Below are 19,091 nucleotides of genomic sequence, written 5' to 3' on the forward strand. Positions count from 1 at the left end.
CTTGAATCTGAAGCTGTGCCCTCTGGTCCTAAACTCTCTCACTGCTGTCAATCATAAATGGTCTCTCTTGAGCTACTCCCTTACTGCATTGGTACTTTTAATTGGATTAAAAAACACCTGCTCAACACACCATTTCTGCTCTGCCCTCTGGGGCTCATACAATATTACCCAGTACTAGTCCACTACCGATTTTCCAGCAGCTGATTGTCCAGCACCTCCTATAATCCGGACAAAGTTATGAGAGTGTCTGAAGTTCACTGGGCGGCGTGTGGCGCATGCTCTCTCGGGACACGTCCTAAAAGAGTTCTGTTTACATCTGCAGTTGTTGGTTGTGACTTCTCGGTTTTGTGCAATTCTTAGCTTGTTTTGCTTAATTTAACCCTAGCTATGGCTTCTAAGCAAGGTCCAAGTGATAGTTGTGTCAAGCATCAGCACATTTAATATTTGTTTATTTATGTTTCTAGTGAACCAGGCTGATTTAGATACTGGGGTGGAACCTTCTCTAAGACAGACGTGAAGCTCACCGTTTGACCTGTTTTTACAAAATGTTAAATGGCCAGCTCGACATAGATTACAAAACCTACACCAAACCCAAACCAATTAGGAGCAGACGAGGGCATTCAATCCAATTTGAGATACCAGCTACCAAGCCAGATGTGTACAGCAATTCGTTCTTCCCCGCATAATTAAAGCATGGTCTTCACCCTACCATAGTTACCCAACAAGATGCAACTAAATTTAAGGTAGCTCTTTCTTCCCAAGAACCCCTTCTGGCTTAAGTCCTCCCTCCACCACCTCCAGTTTAAATTCCATTTGGAATATTTTGGAGGACCAGGAAACCAAGAACCAAGAAGGGTATAATTGGTGGGTCAGAGGTATTGTTGTGTCATTAGTACATGAACTCTGTTGGTCACACAAAATGGATAATCTAGCAAGGCTCTGGAACCAAGGGTGCCGGAAAATCGGTGGTGGGCCTGTAATTTAACACGTGGACGTGGACTTAACATCGGAGCGATCCCTTGCTTGAGATCGCTCCAACCGTGGCCTGTGGACTTTACATCGAGAGCTCGCAGTCTCAGGAGAGGATAGTCAGTAGCTCCAATGACGCAGAGGCTCGACCAACCCCGACATGAAAAGCACATGAATGCCTCCATTTTCTCAGAAGACGAAGGAGATTCAACATGTCCAATAACTCTTACCGACTTCTAAAGATGCACTGCAGAAAGCATCCCATCAGGATGCAGCACCATATGGTTTGGCAACTTTCTGCCAAAGACTGCTAGAAATTGTGGATGCAGCCCAGTCCATCACATCCAGCCCAGTCCATCACAGCCTCCCCACCATTAGCTCCATTTACACATCGTTCAACCTCAGGAAATCAGCCAGTCATTCACCCCAGTCATTCCTTTTTCTCCACTCTACAGTTGGGCAGTAGATACTAGCCTGAAAGCGTGAACCACCAGATTCAGGAACAGGTACCTCCCTGCTGTTATCACACTACTGAATGGTCCTGCCATAAGATAGGGTGTAATCCCGATCTTCCAAGTTACCTCATTGCAAACCCTGACTTTTATTCCTCTGCAACTGCAGCACTATCATGCTGTAACATTCTATTCTGTACTGATATTTTTCTCTTTACACATTTGTACTTGTGCATGGTTTGATTATACTCGTATATAGTATGATTTGACTGAATAATATAAAGCTTTTCACTTTATTCTTTTTACACGTGACAATAATGAGCAAAGCAAACCCACACCAAAGATGTTTTAATATTAAATTTAGACACAGTCTGTCACCCACCTAACGGCCGTTCTCACTAATATTACTAAGGAATCAAGTGTCTGACTTGAAGGAACTGAACCTTTCGTGTTAATTGGCAATCTCAAGCCCTTTTGGAGGCGAGCTGACTTCAGATCTTCATGAAACCTCCCACAGAGATGGTCAGTTGTCTCCGGAATGAAGTACACTCAATTCACTCACAACTCTACGCGGGGTCCGATTGCCGGCGCGAGGAGCAGATGCAGGAGCTGATTGCCCCGATGCGGAGGGCCCAAACGCCGCCGGCTACAGCAGTAAAGATCGTCCCGTCAACGAGGGCTCAAGGCCCCTGACCGCAGGAGAGCAAAGGGATGAGATTTGAACTTTTATTCGCCTTCCATCACAGTGAGGAATGTTGAGGAGTCACTGTGGTGGATGTTTATGTTAAAATATGTTTTGTGCGTTCCGTTATTTTTAATTTATATGACTGACATGGCAAATGAAATTCCTCGTATGTTGCAAAACATACTTGGCTAATAAATGATTGTGATTGTGATTACCATGCTGAGTAAAGGTTGCTTTGTAGTGTACATCTGGAAACTGATGACTAGTTCATTGCCAGATTCGAAAGAATTTAGAGACAGAAATCATTCTTAAAATAGAATAAAGATATTCTGAAGAGAGACACAAAAAACTGGAGTATCTCAGCGGGACAGGGAACATCTTCAGTGGGAAGAAGGGTCTCGATCCGAAACGTCACCCATTCCTTCTCTCCAGAGATGCTGCCTGTCCCGCTGAGTTACTCCAGCTTTTTGTGTCTTTCTTCGGTTTAAACCATCTGCAGTTCCTTCTTACACATAGATATTCTATTTCGAAATCACCCACAATTATAAATTAGTTGCCCCAAATGAATAACTCATTTCATGGTAACAAAATTCCAACAATTTAAAATGCCAGTTGATAGAAATATTGAGACCATTCTCGATGAACCGCCATCTTCTAAATAATTTGTTGGAAGGAACTGCGGATGCAGGTTTACACCAAAGATAGACACAACATGCTGGAGTAACTCAGCTGGTCAGGCAGCATCTCTGGAGAAAAGGAATGGGTGACATTTCGGAATGTCTATTTTGTCTATTTTCTAAATAATGTGCATCTTTTACAAAAATTATACAAATTTCCTGTAGCCTGTTTTCCCCCATTCAAGATTTTGTAAACGAAGATGGAGCAAAATTTCTCCTCCAAGTTCTCAGACAATGAGAGGTTGAGCTAATAACTCAGTCGTGCATCTTCCTTGAAACTGCATGACATCAGGGGCATTAATTTTGCTGTGTACATGAGATAATTCTAACCAAGTAAATAAAAACAGACCTATTTTGTATTTCCTAAACACATTGCAGACCTTGTTTAAAAGTTGTGATATTGCAGCATCTATTATTAAACGTAAGTACATACCAATCTGTATTTTGCATTCTGTAAACTATTTAAACTAGTTTGCAATTCAGAGCTTTTCACTACCTGAGGTGCTGAGAGAATTCTTCAATATGGCTGCCAGTGTGTGCTGCTTCATGACACGACTGTTACAGAAAACAGATCCTCATAATTTTGTAGAATCAACATCGGAAAGGAGGATATCCATGCCATAGTCAGCTTGACTTCATTCATTAGCTGCATAGTTCACTTCAACATTGATTGCAAAACTTGGCCCACTTTAATAGAGTCTAATACCCAGCAAACCCGCTTGCTTTGATGCTGCTTTCAGTTTATTCGCCATAGCAACAGAGAATGCCAGCACAAATGGGCATCTGTTCCTTTTGCTTCTTGCTAACTCTTTGCAATACTAGTACAGATAGTTCCATTCCCAGGCCTGTCCACCTGCCCTGCAATTTTTCTTTTGTGTAAGAAAGAACTGCAGATGCTGGTTCAAATCGAAGGTAGACACAAAATGCTGGAGTAACTCAGCAGGTGAGGCAGCATCTCTGGAGAGAAGGAATGGGCAACGTTTCGGGTCAAGACCCTCTTCAGACTGATGTCAGGGGCAAAGGCGGGACAAAGATAGAATGTAGGCAGAGACAGTAAGACTGGTGGGAGAACTGGGAAGGGGGATGGAATGGAGAGAGAAAGCAAAGGCTATCTGAAATTAGAGTAGTCAATGTTCATACCGCTGGGGTGTAAACTACCCAAGCGAAATACGAGGTGCTGTTCCTCTAACTTGCGCTGGGCCTCACTCGGACAATGGAGGAGGCCCAGGACAGAAAGGTCAAATTCTTGCAGCAAGCAAGAATTTCAATGTTCTATCTGGGACACTTGACAATAAACTCTCTTGACTTGATTGGGAATGGGAGGGGGAGTTAAAGTGCTGAGCCACTGGGAGATCAGGTAGGTTAAAACGGACTGATCGGAGGTGTTCAGCGAAACGATCGGCGAGCCTGCACTTGGTCTCGCCGATGTAGAGAAGTTGACACCTGTCAGCGGATACAGCAGATGAGGTTGGAGGAGATGCAAGTGAACCTCTGCCTCCCCTGGAAAGACTGTTTGGGTCCTTGGATGGAGTCGAGGGGGGGAGGTAAAGGGACAGGTGTTGCATCTTGTGCGGGTGCAGGGTAAAGTACCTGGGGAGGGGGTGGTTTGAGTGGGATGGGACTAGGTGACCAGGGAGTTTCGGAGGGAACGGTCTCTGCGGAAGGCAGAAAGGGGTGGAGATGGGAAGATGTGGCCAGTGGTGGTATCCCGTTGGAGGTGGCGAAAATGTTGGAGGATTATATGCTGTATGTAACGGCTGATGAGGTGGAAGGCGAGGACAAGGGAGACTGCGTCCTTGTTACGAATGGGGGGGGGAGGGAGAGTAAGAGCGGAGCTGCGGGATATCAAGGATGCTGCCTCACCTGGAGTTACTCCAGCATTTTGTGTCTACCTGCAATTTTTCTTTCAACTTCCCTCGAAAAGCCATCCGCTGCTTCATGGTGGACACGGATCCTTACAGGAGATTGAAGGTGATCTTATAGAAATGTACAAAATCGTGCAGGAACTGCAGATGTCGGTTTACAGCAAAGAAAGACACAAAATGCTAGAGTAACTCAGCGGGTTAAGCAGCATCTCTGGAGAAAAGGAATACGTGACTCTTCTTCAATCTCAATCAATGGTGTCAAAAATGGAGATGGTCGACAGCCATGTTCCTGGGCGTAAATATCACCAACAATTTGTCCTCAACCAACCACATTGAAGCTACAGACACAAAAGCACATGAATGCCTCCATTTTCTCAGAAGACGAAGGAGATTCAACATGTCCAATAACTCTTACCGACTTCTAGAGATGCACTGCAGAAAGCATCCCATCAGGATGCAGCACCATATGGTTTGGCAACTTTCTGCCAAAGACTGCTAGAAATTGTGGATGCAGCCCAGTCCATCACATCCAGCCCAGTCCATCACAGCCTCCCCACCATTATCTCCATTTACACATCGTTCAACCTCAGGAAATCAGCCAGTCATTCACCCCAGTCATTCCTTTTTCTCCACTCTACAGTTGGGCAGTAGATACTAGCCTGAAAGCGTGAACCACCAGATTCAGGAACAGGTACCTCCCTGCTGTTATCACACTACTGAATGGTCCTGCCATAAGCTAGGGTGTAATCCCGATCTTCCAAGTTACCTCATTGCAAACCCTGACTTTTATTCCTCTGCAACTGCAGCACTATCATGCTGTAACATTCTATTCTGTACTGATATTTTTCTCTTTACACATTTGTACTTGTGCATGGTTTGATTATACTCGTATATAGTATGATTTGACTGAATAATATAAAGCTTTTCACTTTATTCTTTTTACACGTGACAATAATGAGCAAAGCAAACCCACACCAAAGATGTTTTAATATTAAATTTAGACACAGTCTGTCACCCACCTAACGGCCGTTCTCACTAATATTACTAAGGAATCAAGTGTCTGACTTGAAGGAACTGAACCTTTCGTGTTAATTGGCAATCTCAAGCCCTTTTGGAGGTGAGCTGACTTCAGATCTTCATGAAACCTCCCACAGAGATGGTCAGTTGTCTCCGGAATGAAGTACACTCAATTCACTCACAACTCTACTCTAATCCCACTCATTTTCTGTGCTCTGAAAGACTGACAGCACCCACCAATTCAGGCAGCATTTGTGGAAGGAGAATCGCGTGGATCGGGCGCCACTGGAGGCTCCACTGAAACCGAACGTGCAGATCAGATGCAGCCTGCAGCAGCACAGAGAGGCGCAGAAGTGTGTTGGAAGGAACTGCAGAAGCCGATTTATACCGAAGAGACGCTTAGTGTTGGAGTAACTCAGCAGGTGACGCAGCATCTCTGGAGAAAAAGGACTTGAGATTTTCTCAGTCTGAAGGGCCCCCGACCCAAAACGTCACACATCCTTTTTCTCCAGAGATGCTGCCTCACCCTCCGAGTGACTCCAGCTCTTTGTGTCTGTGAAATGGGAACTCAAATTCCATTGTTCACTGGAATTGTTAAAGAGTGCCCTTTGTCATTACTGTTCTTTAACCTGTGATTAACAATGGTGCTTGTCATTAATCCATTTTTACAACGCTGCAAGTTTGAACCAAAGTACACTGTTCAGAAAGAGACTTTATACAGTTATCATGCTTTCTCCAGGATAATAATAATAATAATAATGGATGGGATTTATATAGCGCCTTTCTAATACTCAAGGCGCTTTACATCGCATTATTCATTCACTCCTCAGTCACACTCGGTGGTGGTAAGCTACTTCTGTAGCCACAGCTGCCCTGGGGCAGACTGACGGAAGCGTGGCTGCCAATCTGCGCCTACAGCCCCTCCGACCACCACCAATCACTCACACACATTCACACACATTCACACACAGGCAAAGGTGGGTGAAGTGTCTTGCCCAAGGACACAACGACAGTATGCACTCCAAGCGGGATTCGAACCGGCTACCTTCCGGTTAGCCTTCACATTCCTTTTCTCAAGCAGTAATGACAGGTATTTCCGCAACAAGTTCATTTCATATGTTGAAAAGTTCATTTCTGTCCAAAGTTAAACAAGAGCTCAATGATGATTCAATGATATTTTATTATAACTACCAAAGCATACCTAGGTACAGTGAAAAGCTTTGTTTAGCATCCAACCCGGCAGAATCATACAGCAGACCTCACCTAGGCAGTACACAAGTGTCGCCACGTTTCTGGCGCTGACAAAGTTACAAAAGTTTACCGAGCTAGCAGGTGCAGTCTTTTCCTGCTGTCATTTGTTTACCATCACAGTTACACAATCCCAGGGTAACACTTGTTCCATAAGACCATAAGACAAAGGATCACAATAAGGCCATTCGGTCCATCGAGTTTGCTCCGCTATTCAATCATGGTTGATCTATTTTTTCCCTCTCAATCCCATTCTCCTCCCTTCTCCTCGTAATGTTTGACACCCTTACCGATCACAAACCTAGCAATCGCCGCGCCCTTGGGCAAGATCATTTAGGTTCACATCTCTCCCAGGAGTTTGGTTTAGAAATCATTTCATGATTTGCACTATAACTATTTAGAACTATTTGGTCAATCCATTGAATCAGGAGAATTGTGGTGGTGTCGTGGTGGTAGTGGTGGGGGAGGGGAAAGAGATAAAACAGTCCGAAGATGCAAAGATTTTTCTGTCCACACTGAAAACAGTGCTCGATTCTCATCCGGAGGACATTCTGTATTTTAAATCCAGCTAGTTGTTCTTGCAATAAAAACAACAACCAGAGATAATTACCAAAGCATACCTCAAAGGCAGACCTAGCAAAAAATATCCTACATAAAAACATGTTATTTAGCAATATTGATGTAAACAAAGTAGAAGTGACTGGTACAGTTAAAATATTACAGTTCGAATTTGTAGTCAGGACTGCAGGTCACTGTTTGCCAACATAATTGACTGCAAAAGGCTCAAGAAAAGAGAACTTCAGTTCAAATTACATACAAGCTAATAATCTTAACTGCCTTTCACGCAGAGAACCGAAAATCTCTCTCAATTCCAGATATTCGAGACAGCACTTGAATCTGATGAAATATCTACCGCCTGTCCATTCCTTCCCCAGATGCGGCCTGTTCTGCTGAATTCCTCCAGCACTATGTTTTGCTCAAGATTCCAGCATCTGCAGCTTCATGTATCTCTATAAACTGACTTACTGAGAAGACAAACCCACAGGTTATGACCTTTAATGATTAACAGTCTGGATTCTTTTTCTCCAGGGCTGATCGAATAAAAGGTACAGATACATTTTTTCACTAGTAGAAACATCGTCTCCTCATTTAAAGAAAGATGATTGGAAAGGCAAAATATATTTTTTTAATGGTCTTCATGGTACTATCCTACACACAAGGGACAATTTATCATTTTACTGGCCAATTATCCTACAAACATGTATGTCTTTGGAATGTGGGAGGAAACTGGAGTACCCGAAAATAGCCCACATGGTCACAGTAAGAACATACAAACTCCGTACAGACAGCACACATAGTCAGGATTGAACCCGGGTCTCTGGCACTATAAGGCAGCAACTCTACCGCTGCGCCACTCTAGGCAAATGACTACAAAAGAACAATCTGGCAGAAATATTAAATATTTTGCCTTAATATTTACGCAGCACACCTCCAAACTTGTTCATTTTTCCCCCCAAATCTTTTTTAAAAACATTTCTGAATGTAAAACCTGGAAGATGACTAATATTAAAGAAACCTAAAAAGACAGGCAGTATTTATATCTATTACAAAAATTAGTGGTGGAATAGCAATGGATCTAATATACATACATTTAGAAATGCTATGTGAAAACGGCAAAAACATTTATTGCCCAACTAAAATAAACCAGCCACAAAAAACATCCCTGGACAGAGGATGGGATGGGGGGGAAAATGTAAGAGAATTTTTAAATTACACGATAATTTTTATTGTATTGATTATTGATGGATAATTTGCAAGGTCTTAATTCGGAATTAAATTTATATATCCAATCTGGGGCTTGAGACAAGAAGAAAAATTCAGATCCAATAGAGAATTTCCTGCGAAAAATACTGCACTTGCTTTTTTTGATTTTCAATTTTGCTTATTTTCTGTGGAGCCATCTCATTATTATATAACATAATCAATGCATAATCGACAGTTTAATTCAGCTAACTTTCACTCCGTCCTTTCTATGAAACAGCCTCATAGATCACTCCTTTTTTTTCACACCCCAAATCCCACCCTTTTCCCACTTCAAACCCACTCCTTAACATTTTTAGATACTCTCAACATTAATTTCTCGTTCAAGCAAGTTTGATTATGAAGCGTCACAAACTTAACTTACTTTGAAAGACATTTTGTCAGAAATCAAACAAAAATACAAACATTCTTTAAAATTTCTATGTATCTCCGCTGAATTATCTACTCAACAGGATAGTGATGAAAGTGGAAATAGACTCATTTGGCAAGGGCTTGACTGGAGCTGGATGTTCAGCTTCTAAGATTTAGTGTTACAGGGAGAGTCGAGAGTCAAGAGTGTTTCAATGTTTTCTGTCCCAAACAGAACAATGACATTCTTACTTGCAGAATATGTAAATGTTCAAACATGTAGACAGGATCAAACTTGGATCTCTGGCGCTGTAAGACAGTAACTCTACCGCTGCAACACTGTGCCACCCTGACGTCTGTAGCTGCAACATTAAGCTCCAGTTCATGTTATTGGTGAAAGAAAATAAAGTGCAAAATGCCTGCTTTTCTTTCTTGTTGATTTGCTGAAATTCTGTGATGCCACTATAAGGTTTCCCACTTCTGTACTTGCTCTTTGAACATAATACCACCTTATGGCACTAAGATGGAGCATATCAATCGCAATCAGTTTGAAATGTCACCTATCCAGGTTCTCCAGAGATGCTGTAGAAAGGAACTGCAAATGCTGGTTTATACCAAAGATAGACCCAAAGTGCTGGGGTAACTCAGCAGGTCAGGCAACATCTCTGAAGAGGTTGAGTGACGTTTCGGGTCCGGACCCTTCTTCAGACTCTGAAGAAGGGTCCCTGCCCGAAATGTCACCCATCCTTTTTCTCCACAGATGTTGCCTGACCCACTGAATTACTCCAGCACTGTGTCCTTTTTTAAATTTATAATCATACTACCTTCAATCTGTGCCTTTCAATGAGATGAAATGACAAGGATTCTGCTGCAACCGTCCTCGGTCAATTGCCTGTGCTGAGAAAGTTGGGAAATTGCGAGGAGCTTGTAGATTTTCAGTACATGGTCAATTTGCAGGTTTCCCTCTGTAATTAGAATGCATCATGAAGTGACTGGCTCTCTTTTAATTCTTAGCTTTCTTTCAGTGTAACTCATACTCCCAACACATACAACAGAAGTGCTATCCCATTCATAGAACATAGAACAGAACAAGAACAGGCGCCGAACATGATGCCAAGGCCATCTCTTATCTACTTGCGCATAATCCGTTTCCCTCCATTCCTTGTATATACATCTACCTATACAAATGCTGCCGTTGTATCTGCCTCAACCACCAACCCTGATAACATTTCAGGCACTCACCATCCTCCATGTAATAAAAAACTTGCCCTGCACATCTCCTTTAAGCTTAGCCCCTCCCTCACCTTAAAGCCATGCCCTCTAGTATTTGATTTTTCCACTCTGGAAAAAGGGTTCTGACTGTCTACTTTAACATAATTTAACATGCTCCTATCAGGCCTCCCCACAACCTCCGGCATGCCACAGAAAACAATCCAAGTGTCCAACCTCTCCCTGTAGCTAATACTCCCTAAACCAGGCAACATTCTGGTAAACCTCCTCTGCACTCTTTCCAAAGCCTCAATTTTCCTGTAATGGGGTGCCCAAAATAACATGCAATACTCCAAATGCAGCCTAATCAGTCCTCTAAAACTGCATCATGACTTCCCGACTCTTATTACTCAATGCCCCGACCGATGAAGGCAACATACTATATGCTTCTTTTACCACTCTATCTACTTGTGTTGCCACTACCAGGGGGCTTTGCAAACAGAGGAGCATTTTGCCATGCTTGCATGCCATTGTTCTCCTGTTAAACTGAAGGTCGTGCTTTAAGTCTTGCTCTTAATGGGAGATGAACAAAGCTTTTGAGCACAGAGGGTGGTGAGTGCCTAGAACAGACTGTCATCCATGGAGGTGGTAGAGGCAGATATGATAGTGGCATTTAAGAGGCTTTTGGCTAGCCACATGTACATGCTGGGAACTGAGAAATGTGGATCACGTGCAGGCAGAGATTAGTTTATTTTGGCACCTTGTTCAGCACAGACATTGTGGGCCAAAGAGGCCGTTCCTATGTGCTGTTCTATGTTCTAAATCCACTTACTGTTAACAATGTAGACTGTGAAGTATAATATTGACTATTACTTTTGCAAGTTGGAAGCAGATAAAACAGTCTTTAGTTTCTCCTTTTGCTCCCTTATCCAACTGCTAGAATAATCCACAGGTTATGCAACTGCCTTTTTTTTTAATTCATTACTCATCTTGCAGACATTGGGAAGACTAAATTTATTGTCCACCTTAATTTCTCTCAAGAAGGTGATGGCAAGTTTCCTAAACCACTGCAGCTCTTCTGCGTCTCGGAATTTTTCGGATAAGGATTTAGTCCCAGAAACATTGAAGGAGTGGCAATGGGGGAGGGTGATTAGCCAGATGTCATGTTCCCTATCGGTATGTGGGAAAACAAATGAGGACTTGTTGGAAAATTTTGAGGTAGGAGAGAAATATCACACGACCATAAAACATAATTAGGCCATTCAGTCTGCTCTGACATTTGATCATGGCTAATCTATTTTTCCCCACTCAACCTCATTCTCCTGCTTTCACCCCATAACCTTTGATGCCCTCACTAATCAAGAACCTATCAATCCCCGCTTTAAAAATTCCACAGATTCATCACCCTCTGACTAAAGAAATTCCTTCTCTTCCTAAAGGAACATCCTTTAATTCTGAGGCTATGACCAAAGATCCTATAGCGGAGCAAGATGGATTACTCTCACGCAAACGTGTAGTACGCTCATGGGCGGATTCATGGGTGATTTTATGACTCATTTTAGCAACCTGCCCCCGCCATCTTGTTCCGCCATCTTGTTCCGCCATTTTGCTCCGCCCTCTTGCTTCCGGCCAAAGATTGGATCCGCAGCGAGGAGAGAGAGTGCGGGGCCCGGGGCAGCGGGGAGAGAGAGTGCGGGGCCCGGGGCAGCGGGGAGAGAGAGTGCGGGGCCCGGGGCAGCAGGGAGAGAGAGTGCGGGGCCCGGGGCAGCGGGGAGAGAGAGTGCGGGGCCCGGGGCAGCGAGAGAGAGAGAGGAGTGCGGGGCCCGGGGCAGCGGGAGAGAGAGCGGGGCAGCGGGGAGAGAGAGTGCGGGCAGCGGGGAGAGAGGCGCAGCGGGGAGAGAGAGTGCGGGGCGGGGAGAGAGAGTGCGGGGCAGCCGGGGCCCGGGGCAGCGGGAGAGAGAGTGCGGGGCAGCGGGGAGAGAGAGTGCGGGCCGCGCGGGGGAGCGGGGCCGGGAGAGAGAGGCGGGCCCGGGGCAGGGGGACGGGAGGAGTCGGGCAGCGGGAGAGAGTCCGGGGCAGCGGGGGGAGAGAGAGGAGTGCGGGCCCGGCGGGGGAGAGAGGTGCGGGGCCCGGGGCAGTGGGGAGAGAGAGTGCGGGGCAGCGGGGAGAGTGCGGGGCAGCGGGGAGAGAGAGTGCGGGGCAGCAGGGAGAGAGAGTGCGGGGCCCGGGGCAGCGGGGAGGAAGCGGGGCAGCGGGGAGAGAGAGTGCGGGGCAGCGGGGAGAGGGAGTGTGGGGCCCGGGGCAATGGGAGAGGGAGAGGGGCATAGGAGGGGGGGGGGAGACATTGTAGTGAGGGGGCAGGCGAGGGAGTGCCGGGTGGGATAAGGCCTCTAGTGTGTGTGAAGCTGCGGGGAGGTTTACAATGTTTCTTGTTTACAATGTTTCTTATTTAATGTCCCTTGTCTAGTCTGAAATAAAGTTCATTATTGGATCAGAAGAAATATAATTGTGTGTGTTATATGATTATATACATTTATATAATTTTCATGTATGTGTGTTTATAAACAATTTATTCTTTAACAAGAATTAACAGAATTATGAACTAACAGAATTATGAATCTAACCCTATATCACGCACAAAAAGTTCCGCAATGTCAATCACCCTGCGAGTCGGGTCGGTTCCGGTTACTACAAAATCAACTCAAACACTGCTTGTGGACCATTTAAAAAGAAATGATTTAAAAAACATTAAAAAAGACAATTACCAGAATCAAATGTTATTGTTGACAAGAAGTATGAACTGACAGATTTATGAATCTAACCCACACAAACTTTTGCCCCTCAACATTGATTACACTGCGAGTCGGGTCGGGTCAGGTAGGCTCAGGTTACTAAAATGGGCGTGGAAAAATGCCCATGATCCCCTCCATAGCGTACTACATGTCAGTCCATTGCATTTCGCAGGAGTAGCCTATCTTGCTCCGCTATAAGATCTTTGGCTATGACCACTAGTCTTAGACTCACCCACTAGTGGAAACATCCTCTCAACATCCACTCTTTCCACACCTTTCACTATTCGGTAAGTTTCAATGAGATACCCCCTCATCCTTCAAAACTCCAGCGAGTACAGGCTCAGTGCCGTCAAACAGTCATCATATGTTAACCCACTCATTCCCGTGATCATTCTTGTAAACCTCCTCAGGACCCTCTTCAGAGCCACCATATCCTTCCACAGATATGCAGCCCAAAATTGCCCACAAAACTCAAAATGCAGCCTGACCAGCGCCACATAGCCTCAGCATTACATCCTTGTTTTTATATTCTAGCCCTCTTAAAATAAATGCTAGCATTGCGTTTGCCTTCCTTACTACCGATTCGACTTGCAAATTAACTTTTTGGGAATCCTGCAACAGCACTCCAAAGTCCCTTTGCACCTCCAATTTCTGGATTCTCTCCCCATTTAGAAACTAGTCTACACCTTTATTCCAACTACCAAAATGCATGACTCTACACTTTGCTACACTATATTCCATCTGCCCTGTCTCTCAACCTGTCCAGGTCCTTCTGCAGGGTCCCTGCAGGGTCTACACTACCTGCCCCTCTACCTATTTTCGTATCATCTGCAAACTTGGCCACAAAGCCTTCAATCCCCTCATCCAAATCATTAATATACAATGTGAAGAGTAACGGCCCTAGCACTGACCCCTGCTGAACTCTGCTAGTCACTGGCAGCCAACCAGAAAAATCCCCCTTTATTGTCACTCTTTGCCTTCTTCCATGCTATCCATGCTCGTATCTGCCCTTTGATATCATGGCCTCTCATCTTTAGCAGCCTCATGTGTGGCACCTTATCAAAGGCTTTCTGAAAATCCAGGTAAACAACGTCCACTGACTCCCCTTTGTCTGTCCTGCTAGTTACCTCTTCAAAGAATTCCAGCAGATTCGTCAGGCAATATCTCCCCTTCACAAAACCATCTGATTTTGGCCTATTTTATCATGAACTTCTAAGTACTCCAACCTCATCCTTTATAATGGATTCTAAAATCTCACCAACCACTAAAGTCAGACAAACGGGCGTATAATTCTGCTTTGCTCCATTCTTGTACAGCTGGGTAATATTGGCAATATTCCAATCGTCTGCAACCACTCCTGACTCTAGTGATTCTTGAAATATCACTATTAATGCCTCCACAATCTCTAAAGCCACCTCTTTCAGAAACCTAGGGTGCAGACTATCCGGTCCAGGTGACATCCACCTTCAGCCCTTTCAGCTTCCCAAGCACCTTCTCCTTAGTCATAGTCACTATACTAATTTCCACCCCCTGGCTCTCTTGAATTTCAGGCAAAAAAGTTGTTCAATTTCTCTGCCATTTCTTTATTCCCCATTATCACTTCTCCTACATCATTTTCCAATGGTCCAACGTCCACTCTTGCCTGATGGTACAGTTGCCTGTTAACACCCGGGAAGAAACTGCCCCTGAATCTGAAGGTGTGCATTTTCACACTTCTATACCTTTTGCCTGTTGGGAGAGGAGAGAAGAGAGAGTGACTGGGGTGAGACTCATTTATGATTATGCCAAGGCAGCTTGCGGTGTAAATTGAGTTAATGGAAAGGGGTTGGTTTGTGTGATGGTCTGGGCTGCGTCCACAATTCTCTGCAATTTCTTGCGGTTTCAGATAAAGCTGTTCAAAAACCATAAATAGCATCAGCAATGCCATGAAAGGATTATAGAGCACTCCAAAAATAAAATAATAATTTGTGGAAGGGCCAGTTTCAATGGGATGAGAGCCCATCAGACCTATGTACACTGGAAATCTGAACTTGGCAGGAAAAAAATAATTGAACAATGGGAGGTCTTTAAGGTAGCAATGATTCAATTATATTATGGGTACATGCCCAAAAGTAAGAACAGTAGAAATTGTTCTGCAAGAAATTGAAGAGTATTGTGGACGCAGCCCACACCTTCACACAAACCAACATCCCTTCCATTGACTCCATCTACACTTCACACTGCAAGGCCACCAGCATAATCAAGGACCAGTCTCGCCCCGGTCACCGTCAAGAATTTCACTGTGACAATAAAGTATTCAATTCAATTCAATTCAATTCTCCCTTCAGACAAGAGGTACAAAAATATGAAAACGCACACCTCCAGATTCAAGGGGAGTTTCTTCCCAGCTGTTATCAGGAATCTGAACCATCCTATCATCAACCAGAGAGCAGTTCTGAGCTACCATCTACCTCATTGACGACCCTTGGATTATCTTCAATTGGACTTTACTGGGCTTTATCTTGTACAATACGTTATTCCATTTATCCTGTATCTGTACACTGTGGACGGCTTGATTATAATTGTGTGCAGTCTTTACGCTGACTTGATAGCACACAACAAAAAGCTTTTCACTGTACCTCGGTCGACGTGACAATAAACTAAACTAGAAAAATTGAAGACAGAACACCATGGACATGTTCTCTTCAAGAAATTATGAAGTAAAATAGAGCAGTAGAAGAACATACTTCAGAATCGAGTTGCAAACGCAATTGAGAATCAAGCCAGTAATCTAAAAATCTACGGCTGTCAGTTTATCCTCGACGATGGAAAAGCCTTAGACGTGATAATGAGTGCCAGAATTAGCAGTAAACAGTGATAGATTGATCAGAGAGAGTCAGCCAAGGTTACCTCAGTCACATTTGTGCAACTGGGATAAGTGTAGATGGGTAAAAAGGTGGGAATGGACATAATGGGCCAAAGGACCTGATTACGTGCTGAACAATTCGGTTACAAGGGAGAGTGCACAATTATAAAAGTGGTACAAAAACAGAAAGGTCATGTCAGAAAATCTGAGAAAGTGATTACAAAGGATGGGCACTGGCTTTATAAACAAAGGCAAAGAATTATATCACCATTAGCTGATAAAATAGCACCAAGAATTTGTCCTGCCTCAACCACATTAATGCTTCAGCACAAAAGCACATCGATGTCTCTACTTCTTCTAAAGGCTAAGGAAATTTAGTTTAAAGATACAGCGTGGAAGCTATCCCTTCGGCCCACCGAGTCTGTGCTGACCAGCGATTACCTGTGCATTAGTTCCATCCTACACACTAGGGACAATTTACAGAAGCCAATTAACCTACAAACCTGCATGTTTTTGGAATGTGGGAGGAAACTGGAGCACCCAGAGGAAACCCATGTGGTCATGGAGAGAACGTACAGACAGCACCCCTAGCCAGGATCGAATCTGGGTGTCTGGCGCTGTAAGGCAGCAACTCTACCGCTGTGTCACTGTGCCACCCAATGACTCTTAACAATATCTATAGGTACACCATAGAAAGCTTCCTTTTGAGATGTATCACAACTTATAGCAACTCTGCCAAAGACTGCCAGAAATTGTACAGAATTGCACTCGCAGCTGAGTCCTTTACGCAAACCATCCTCCTCCCCCCCCAACCCTCCCCTCTCCCGCCAACGCCATCTGCATGTCATATTGCCTCGGGAAAGTAGCCAACATAATCAAGGGTCAATCACACCCCAATCATTCCCTCTTCTTTCCTCATCAATCAATCAGAAGATAATAGCTTAAAATTGTGTACCAGAAGATTCAAGAACAGCTTCTTCCTGGCTATTATCAAACTCTAGAGCAGACCTTTCACGTGCTAAGGGTGGAGTCTCGGTCTCCCAATTCACCTCATTGCAGTCCTTTTTTTTTAAACCACACTTGACCTGCAGCTGTAACACCATATTCTGCACGATAGACATAATCAGACTGAAGAAGGGTCTCAACCCGAAACGTCACCCATTCCTTCTCTCCAGAGGTGCTGCCTGTCCCGCATTTTGTGTCTATCTTCGATTTAAACCAGAATCTGCAGTTCCTTCCTACACTATATATGCACTGGGTTTCCTTTCCCTCTTTGCACTACCTGTTGAAGTTATGTGTAGGGGTATTTCCCTGGAAAGCACACAAAACAAAGGTTGTCATTGTATCGCAGTTCACATGACAATAATAAACCAATGCCAGAGTTAATTCAAATATTGTGATTCAGAATGGAAAACCACAGAGCTGGCTTTTTTGATAGCAAGTTCAATTGGAATATGAAGGCACTATGAGCAAGAGCTTCCGCAAACTCTAAATGACATTCAATGCATCCTGGAAAACATCACTGGACATTGTGTGTGAGACAAGCATTGCACATTTATCTGTATTATGCATTAAAACCACCCTTTACTTCGAATGAGATATTCTATAAAAAAGAGAATTTGCAGCATGGATTATTTTGTAACTTGGATGAATCAATCTTAAGATATAAATATTGCTATTGGTCACTGGGTGACATCGGACTTCATGTTTAGTTTAGAGATACTGGGTGAACCCAGGCCCTTCAGCCCAACAAGTCCGCGCCGAACAGCGATCATTCGTACACCAGTTCCATCATACACAATAAAGACTATTTACAAAAAACAATTAACCCACAAACCGGCACATCTTTGGAGTGTGGGAGGAAACCGGAGCAGCCAGAGAAAACCCACGCAGTCATGAGGAGAATCGGGACGACAGATGGCACAATGGGCTAAGTGTTCGGCTGGCAACCGGAAGGTGGTAGCCGGTTCGAATCCTGCTTGGAGTGCATACTGTCGTTGTGTCCTTGGGCAAGACACTTCACCCACCTTTGCCTGTGTGTGAATGTGTGTGAATGTGTGTGAGTGATTGGTGGTGGTCGGAGGGGCCGTAGGCGCAGATTGGCAGCCACGCTTCCGTCAGTCTGCCCCAGGGCAGCTGTGGCTACAGAAGTAGCTTACCACCACCGAGTGTGACTGAGGAGTGAATGAATAATGCGATGTAAAGCGCCTTGAGTATTAAAAAGGCGCTATATAAATCCCATCCATTATTATTATTAATGTACAAACTCCATACAGACGGCACCCATAGTCAGCCGGGTCTCGGGCGCTGTAAGGCAGGAACTCTATCACTGCGCCACTGTAAGTGCTATTTCTCCAGTGAATTAGAAATGCCCACTTACACCGCCTCAGTATGACTGTTAAAGCAGCAGACATTCTGAATCATTTCAATTAACCTTTCAAATATTTCTTCCTAATTTTTTCTGAGATGTGTAAAGTTTAACACCGGAATTCCAGCAGTGCACGACTCATTACAAAATCCACAAGCAAAAGATTGCACACACCACACCCTGGAAATGTGAAGCATCAACAATCTACCCAATGGAATATCGGATAAGGATTTAGATTTCCCATTCTGCCATCAAATTTGCCTAATTTCTGGTATAATTCAATAAACTTCAACTGATATGAATCCTCACCTAGACAAATAGAAGAACCTACAAGTTGTTTTTAAAATTAAAAGAAGACAGCTGATAGTCTCCAACAAAATAGAAGATGATACTGTTGATTAAATATTATAAAGGCCCGCCTTGACCTCAGCCACAGAAGGAATCCCGATGTGTAGGAAGAAACTGCAGATGCTGGTTTAAACAGAAGATAGCTGGAGTAACTCGGCGGGAGAAGGAATGGGGAACGTTTCGGGTCGAGACCCTTCTTCAACGTCACCCATTCCTTCTCTCCAGAGATGCTGCCTTTCCCGCTGAGTTACTCCAACATTTTGTGTCTATCTTCGAAGGAATCCCCATGGCAAGCAGACTTTGAACAATAATAATACAAAAAGCGGATGAAGGGTTTGTGAACTGGTGACTGATAAAGAGGAGGGAACCTGGAGACCCAAGATCAAATTCCCAGCTTGTTTAATGGTTTCAATGATGTTAGGGTTCACAGTGAAGGGGTGAAGGGCG

General features: G+C 44.1%; 1 protein-coding gene across 5 annotated transcripts in view; it reads right to left on the bottom strand.

Moving 5' to 3' along the window:
* Positions 1-19,091, bottom strand: part of senp6 (SUMO specific peptidase 6) — a 78,577-nt gene that overhangs the window by 57,836 nt on the left and 1,650 nt on the right. The gene's annotated exons all lie outside the window — the stretch shown is intronic.

The sequence above is a fragment of the Amblyraja radiata genome, chromosome 8 (genome assembly GCF_010909765.2).
Source record: "Amblyraja radiata isolate CabotCenter1 chromosome 8, sAmbRad1.1.pri, whole genome shotgun sequence".
Classification (NCBI taxonomy): Eukaryota; Metazoa; Chordata; class Chondrichthyes; order Rajiformes; family Rajidae; genus Amblyraja; species Amblyraja radiata.